Consider the following 8473-nt stretch of genomic DNA (forward strand, 5'->3'; position numbering starts at 1 on the left):
CGAAGACTCTGCTTTTGGCCCCGCCCCTCCTCACGTGACCCGCCCCCGAAAGCATAAACACGCCCCCTCATTATAGCCAGCCTATCAGAGGAGGAGGAGTAAAGAGCGGGAAGGACCCCATTCGGCCAAGAAGCAGGAAAATTGCATTCACAGCTCCCCCGACAGGTGGCCATCCAGCCTCTGTTTCAAAGCCTCCACCACACTCTAGGGCAGAGAGTTCCACTGCTGAACAGCTCTCACAGTCAGGAAGTTCTTCCTCATGTTCAGATGGAATTTCCTTTCCTGTAATTTGAACCCATTGCTCCTAGTCTCAAATGCAGCAGAAAACAAGCTTGCTCCCTCCTCCCAATGACTTCCTATCACATATTTATAGAATCATCCAGTCCAACCCCCTGCCAAGAAGCAGGAATATTGCATTCAAATCACTCCTGACAGATGGCCATCCAGCCCCTGTTTAAAAGCTTCCAAAGAAGGAGCCTCCACCACACCCTGGGGCAGAGAGTTCCACTGCTGAATGGCTCTCACAGTCAGGAAGTTCTTCCTCACGTTCAGATGGAATTTCCTCTCTTGTAGTTTGAAGCCATTGCTCCTAGTCTCAAATGTCTATCATGTCTCCTCTCAGCCTTTTCTTCTTCAGGCTAAACATGGCCAGCTCTTTAAGCCGCTCCTCATAGGGCTTGTTCTCCAGACCCTTGATCATTTTAGTCACCCTCCTCTGAACACCTTCAGTGTCTCAACGTCTCCCTTCAATTGTGGTGCTCAGAATTGGACACAGTATCCCAGATGTGGTCTAACCAAGGCAGAATAGAGTATGGGTAGCATACTCTGGATCTAGACCAGTGGTTTACAACCTTCTTAAACCCGCGACCCCTTAATACAGTTCCTCATGTTGTGGTGACGTTCAGCCATAAAATTCTTTTGTTGCTACTTTATAACTGTAATCTTGCTACTGTTGTGAATAGGAATGTAAATATCTGATATGCAGGATGTATTTTCATTCAGTGATTGGCTGGCACCTCTACAGCTGGGAGGAGGCTCGGCCGCCTCCCAAGCACCTGAGCCAATCACTGAGCTTCTGTCGCCTCAGCGTCTCGGCGAATCAGGGGAGAGGGAGGCAGGACAAGGGAAAACAATGCATTCTTAAATGGATTATGAAGATTAGGAAATGTCCAAGTGACTGGCGAGTCCTGAAGGCCTACGAGCCAGCCTTATTATTGTCCTTGAATGCCTGCAGTAACCACTGCTGTTTGCCAATCCTGCCATAATCCGGATTTTCTTCAGTGCTGAGACATAGAAACAATGGGGGAACTTTGGTGGATGTTTTCAATGAGAGAGAGGTTGAATGGGTGACAGATTAGGACGAGGTGCGGCTTTCTGAAGGCCTCCTCCATCCTATTGAGATATAATCAAAATTGCCAAATGGCCGCTCCCTCTAGGGGCCAAATTCCGAGCCCAGAGGTCACAATCCTTTGTTATTGTCCATGCAAAGAGTGTCTTTTGATAAGGGTCTTTTCAACTGGTAATTTCATTCCTTCTGGGATCATGGAGGGGTGGCTGCCTTGTTTTTTTTATACATTTTTCAATAAAGAGGAATGGGGCAAAAAGGTCAGGAAAGGGTCAGATACACAGGGACAACTATAAGAATATAGAAATCATGATACAGAAAATATACCCACTTGTTCCTCCCCCCTGTGTCCCATAGGGAAATTGATAAGAGCCTTGATCATAGCTCAATATATGTCCATAGTTCATTATGGGGCATCCATTGATGAAAGCATGTCCTTAGAGAGGGGGAAAAGTCTTGATGCGGGGCAAAAAGGTTCAAAAATCATAAGGAAAGGTTCGGTGATTCCACTGAGCCAAGATATGAAGTCCTGCATTGCTGAGGCTGAAGCTTGTCCTTTGGTCCTTGGAGAACTATAACTCCTTCCAAGGGTTGGAACCAGGTGTCAGTTCCACTCCCCGACAGCTTCATGGGGTGACCGCATCAAGTCCCCGGGTCCTGGGGCTCCAGAAGGACAAAGAAGCATCAATGGCGGGAGCAGCCAAGAAGGCTGTTTGACAATCAGCTGTTTTCCTTTTAAATTTTATTATTGAAAATAAAAAGGTTATTCCCCGAGCGCAGAAGCCCAAAATGCAAAAAGCGAGACAGCAGATAGTGTTAGAATTTAGCTAGGAAAAATATGGCACCAAAATGGAGTTGTTTCGTCAACTTGCGGATACGGGAACCTGAGGGGTTTCCGTATCTGCGGTTTGAATAAACACAGATTGGGCCTCCCTGGGACACCTGGAAGGCATCCCAGGCGGGCTGGCGGCTGCCCGTGGCCCGGAAAAAGGTAAATTCATGCATTTCAGTCAAAGGACACAATGTATCATTATGAAGAGGTGAAGGTTACAATTCAATTAGTCTTTATTTAGGGTAATGTTACAATGTTTGGGCTGGGGAAAGAAGCGAAAGGAGAGAGCTCAAGGTTACAAAGAATCCCTGGTTGAGGCTGCTGCTGGGGCACATTTCATCAGCACTGGCCCAACGGAGCATCCAGAAACTGCAGAACTCCCTGCAGCTGGTCAGATCAACTGGAAAACAAGGGTCTGGGGCGAACTCGGCATCACCAGGATGACTTAATGGAGCGCTGTTACCTTCCCGCCGGAGCGGTACCTATTGATCTACTCACATTTGCATGTTTTCAAACTGCTAGGTTGACAGAAGCTGGGGCTAACAGCAGGAGCTCACCCTATTCCCCAGATTCAAACCTGCGACCTTTTTGTCAACAAGTTCAGTTAAAAGTTAAAACACAAAGAGGAAAATACAGTGCTTCCAAGAGTAGAAAAATACAGCCCTCTTCTCTACCTCCATTCCCTGATTCTTTTATATTTGCAAAGCTTACAAAACCATGCAGTGGGGTGTGCTTGTGTTTAAGGCCCCAGCCATTGCTTTACTTTTCTCCTCTTCCCATTTGCTGGTTTTCTGCTCCTGACCCCAAGCAGTGAATCAGTCTTTAATTCCCTGTGAGCCATGCACAGTACTCATGGATTGGAATGAGAGTTATCCTCTTAGTTTCATCCCCAGCCCTAATACTTTCTGTACTTTGAAAAACCTCAGGCTTTCCAACAGTATGCGGATACCTCCCTTTACTGTGTATATACAGTGCTGTTTGGACTAAATAAAAACTTATATTCAGTCAACATACAGCTATTACAAAATATGATTCTGAGCAAGAGAGCCCCGAGTGCTTTAACTTCTTATACCTTTTACACCAGTGGGTCTCAACCTTCCTAATGCCGCGACCCCTTAATACAGTTCCTCATGTTGTGATGACCATAAACAATATTTTTGTTGCAACTTCATAACTGGAATTTAAGCTACTGTTCTGAATTGTAATGTAAATATCTGATATACAGGATTTATTTTTATTCACTTGACCAAATTTGGCACAAATACCTGATACGCCCAAATATGAATACTGGTGGAGTTGTAGGGACTGATTGATTTTGTCATTTGGGAGTTGTAGTTGCTGGGATTTATAGCTCACCTACAATCAAAGAGCATTCTGAACTCCACCAATGATGGAATTGAACCAAACTTGGCACACAGAACTCCCATGACCAACAGAAAAGATTGGAAGGGTTTGGTGGGCATTGACCTTGAGTTTTGGAGTTGTAGTTCACCTACATCCAGAGAGCACTGTATACTCAAACAATGATGGATCTGGACCAAACTTGGCACAAATTCTCAATATGCTTAAATGTGAACACTTGTGTAGTTTGAGGAAAACAGACCTTGACATTTGGGAGTTGTAGTTGCTGGGATTTATAGTTCACCTACCATTAAAGAGCAATTATAGAATTGGGTCAGACTTCCCACACAGAACTCCCATGACCAATATAAAATACTGTGCTTTCTGATGGTCTTTGTTGACCCTTTTGACACCCCCTCGCAACACTCCCCCAGGGGTCCCAACCCTCAGGTAGAGAAACGTTTTAGACGGTCTTCTTCTGCATCTTTTCCAGGATCTTCTTGAAACATAGCTGGAGTAGATTTGGGCCATGGAATCAATGTTCATTCTTCCACAATGTAGGGCAAACATCAATACATGAAGATAAACATGAGAGAAGTTTGGTTTTTCAGCATACAATTATAATTATCATCGGGCATAAGGAAATACATAGTGACCAACATATATGATGGAAATTAATATATGGAACTTATTGCAAAAGTTTAAATCCTTCCAAATTCTTGTAAATGTAGAACACATCGGTGACCTAGATTCTAGGACCTAGAATCAAAACTGGGTTGATTTTTCACTTCAGATTTCCATTTAAAGTCACATGTTATTCATCCCCTCTGATGTGTCATGGAAACATAGTGATAAAGTATGGTACTCTTAATGTTTGAAGTATGAAAACATAAAAATAGCTGTTTTCAAGAGGCTCCCCCTACTATGAAAAGAGCTTCTCCAATCGGATTACAAAACTAGAAACACTGACTTTGTGCATTTTTAAATAGACTATAATCTCTTTTATCTGTTTTTCATCAGTAATTGATCTGGGTGAAATTTAAGACTCTTCAGAAGCAAAGTGGGTCATTTTTCTCTCTTTAGCAGATAGGCCTTAGTACTTAGTGGCGTATCAACATCAGCTGCATAAAACTTTTATCATTTGTGTCCCAATGCTTAAGAAAAGGTCATTTATACTCCTTTCCACCTGCTGCTAAGGAGGCTGCTCAGATCCCGAACCAGTGCCTGGCTGCTGATGAGGGCAAACAAATAGAAATTGAATCCAGACAAGACAGAGGTACTCCTGGTCAGTCGCAAGGCCAAACAGGATATAGGGTTACAGCCTGTGCTGGACAGGGTCCCACTCCTCATGAAGGTGCAGGTTCGCAGTTTGGGAGTTCTCCTGGACTCATCGCTAAGCCTGGAACCCCAGGTCTCAGCGGTGGCCAGGGGAGCCTTCGCACAATTAAAACTTGTGCACCAGTCGTGCCCATATCTTGGGAAGTCAGACTTGGCCACGGTGGTCCACGCTCTGGTTACATCTCGCATAGACTACTGCAACGCACTCTATGTAGGGTTGCCCCTGAAGACTGTTCAGAAGCTTAAAGTAGTACAACAGGCAGTAGCCCGATTGCTAACCAAAGTGGCGTATAGGGAACGTACAACACCCGTTACATCTGCTCCACTGGCTGCCATTTTGCTTCCAAGCACAGTTCAAAGTGCTGGCTTTAGCCTATAAATCTCTAAATGGTTGTGGTCCAGCTTACCTGTTTGAACATATCTCCCTTTATGATCCAGAACTATTAAGATCTTCTGGAAAGGGTCTGCTCTCGGTCCCACCCTCATCGCAGGTGCGGTTGGCGGGGAAGACAGACAGGACCTTCTTATTAGTGGTGGCCCCACGGCAGTGGAACTCCCTCCCTAGTGATATCAGAACAGTCCCCTCGCTCTTAAGCTTCAGAAAGTAACTTAAGACCTAGCTATTTAAGCAAGCCTTTGGGGATTAATATGTTGCATAAGTATGACGGAAGAACTGCAGAGCATGGCAGGAACGAGAGACAGGGCCTTCTCGGTAGTGGCCCTGCAGCTCTGGAACTCCTTCCCTAGTGACATCAGAACAGCCCCCTCGCTCTTAAGCTTCAGAAATAATCTTAAGACCTAGCTATTTAAGCAAGCCTTCCATCATACTTATGATCCATAAGTATGATGGAAAAACAGCAAAGTAATTAGTTCAATGTTTACAAAGTTCAGTTGATGAAAGACCTTTGATATGTTTTATATGTTTTAATCATTTGGAATATTATTTTAATGGATATGTATATGTTTTTACAGTTTTATAATATTGTTTTACTGATATTGTTATTGTCTGAATCTGGCATTTAATTATTGCTACAGTTTGTAAGCTGCCCTGAGTCCCCCTTCGTGGATGAGAAGGGAGGCGTATAAGTATAGTAAATAAATAATTATACTACTACAGCTAGGTTCTTCCAGCCAACATTGGATAGAGAAAGTAGAGACTTGTGTACCCTTAAGAGGAGCTTTCCAAACTGTGTGTCACAACATGTTAAGTGTGCTGCCTGCAGTGTGTAGCTGTGTCACATGGACATAACAAGACATGCATGGGGTTACCATAAATCCACAGGTGGCTTGAAGGCACATATACCCGCACACTCTAAAAAGTGCATTATCCCCCACATTCTTGCTTTTTCATCCGAGTTAAGAAGTGGCAATTTCTCTAACACACATCTACACACCTAAACAGTCACAAAACCACATCACCAAGACTGGAGAGCAATACCAGAGCTTTAACGATAATTAAAGTCCTTTTCTCGTCTCCCTCCTCACCCATCAGGTCCTTCAGGCAAAACCTTGGCAACAGTCTTATTAAAGCTAATTGAGACAGTCAGACTCGTAATACCGCAAGAAGAACTGGCTTTCATTAATTAGCCAGATGTCTCGATGTCGGAGGAAGTACATTGGCAATTTAACAAGCCTACTTTTACACAATGTTGTAAAGAGCAAATACAACTTCTGAGGATAGATCTTTCAAAGCACTGTGAAAATAATAAACATAAAATATACATGTTGAGTTGCTACTTCACCACGGCAATATAAATCCAGGGCTTAGTTTCCGGTAAACATTTAAAATGATATTGAAGGCTCATTAAGCATCCATAAAGAGAATAAAACATTAATTCATCGCACCGAATATGTACACAACATAAACACAGCCAATGTTCTCTACAGAGTTTGAAAAAGTTGGCTTTTAAATGGATTGCTCTTAAATTTATTTGAGAGTCCAGGCATGATCATCCCAAAAAGGTAAAATCTCAAAGATCCATTTGTGTTAGCGTATCAGTGTTATTTAAGTATTTACAGTATTTTCTGCCCTCCTCACCCTGAAGGGGACTCAGAATGGATCACAGAACACATATACGGCAAACAGTCAATGCCATTATACACTGACAAGACAGACAACTTGTACATAGATAGAGGTGTATATATAGGCTTTCCCATCTTCGGCATCTTGGAGGCTTGTGCTGTGTTCCAGCCACAAGGGATGCTGTCGCTCCATCTCCCCCCCCCCCCCCCCCAAAAAGAGCTTTGTTTGTAAACTTCCTCCTTGATCAAATCCCTGACATTTTTCTGGCATTTCCTTATGGGTGCCTTAAATATCTCCGCACTTAAGTGGTACCTATTTATCTACTCACATTGCTGTTTTTGAAACTGCTAGGTAGGCAGAAGCTGGGCTAAAGTCCTTTTGATTGACAAGATTTAGTTCAGCTGGTGGTTAACTTGCTGTGCAAAAGCCTGGCCTTTTATAAGAATGAAGGCGGAGCACAATAATAATAATAATAATAATAATAATATAATAAAACTTTATTTTTATACCACTTTATCTCCCCAAGGGGACTCGGGGCAGTTTTCAAATCATAAAAACACAAGAATATACAAAGTAAGCAAAAACGTAAGCACAAAAATTATCAACACAACACTTTTACACCTTATTCTTTGTGTCAGGATTAACTGTTAAGGCCAGGATTTCAAAAAGGATGTGGGCAATTTGGGATGGCTGGGCTAGTGCAAAGTAAGCCATAGGGGGGCAGGGGAATTGGTAAAGTACATAACCAGACTCAACAATAGTGATAATGAGGCTGTAGCTGTTCATTTCCTGAGCCTGACCGGGGTAAAGGGCCAGATTCTAACTAGTGGCCAGGGGCTGAAGCTTGTATTACTCATTCTCAAAGGCCTGGTGAAACCACCACATCTTCAAGCTTTTACGAAAAGAGGAGAGGGATGGTGCCTGTCTTATTTCCCTAGGAAGGACGTTCCAGAGGTGGGGGGCCACTACTGAGAAGGCCCTCTCCCTCGTCCCCACCAACCACACTGATGACGGTGGCGGGAGCAAGAGAAGGGCCTCCCCGGTGGATCTTAAAGTACGCGCTGGTTCGTAAAGGGAGATGCAATCACAAAGATAAGCGGGGCCTGAACCATTTAGAGATTTATAACCCATTATTTCCCATTCCTTTTTGTTTCAGATTTGTTTTTGATTAAATGCTAATCAAGGTGGTCTGTTGAAACATTCACACCTAGCTCCAACAGACAAGAGTTCTTTGTCCCACCCTGGCCATTCCACGGATATATAAACCGTTTTATCTAGTTCCAACAGACCTCACTACCTCTGAGGATGCTTGCCATAGATGCAGGCGAAACATCAGGAGAGAATGCCTTTAGAACATGGCCATACAGCCCGAAAAAACCTACAACAAATCAGTGATTCTGGCCATGAAAGCCTTCGACAATAGCAAGAAATACTGTTTACCCACAAGCATAAAGAAATTCCATACATTAGAAACCAACACTTTCTCATTACGTTATTTTCCAGATCACCAGACTGGGCCACAGCAATGTGTGGCAGGGGACAGCTAGTAATAATAATAATAATAACAACAACAACAACAACAACAACAACACAC

This window comes from Anolis sagrei, chromosome Y, assembly GCF_037176765.1.
Source record: "Anolis sagrei isolate rAnoSag1 chromosome Y, rAnoSag1.mat, whole genome shotgun sequence".
NCBI lineage: Eukaryota > Metazoa > Chordata > Lepidosauria > Squamata > Dactyloidae > Anolis > Anolis sagrei.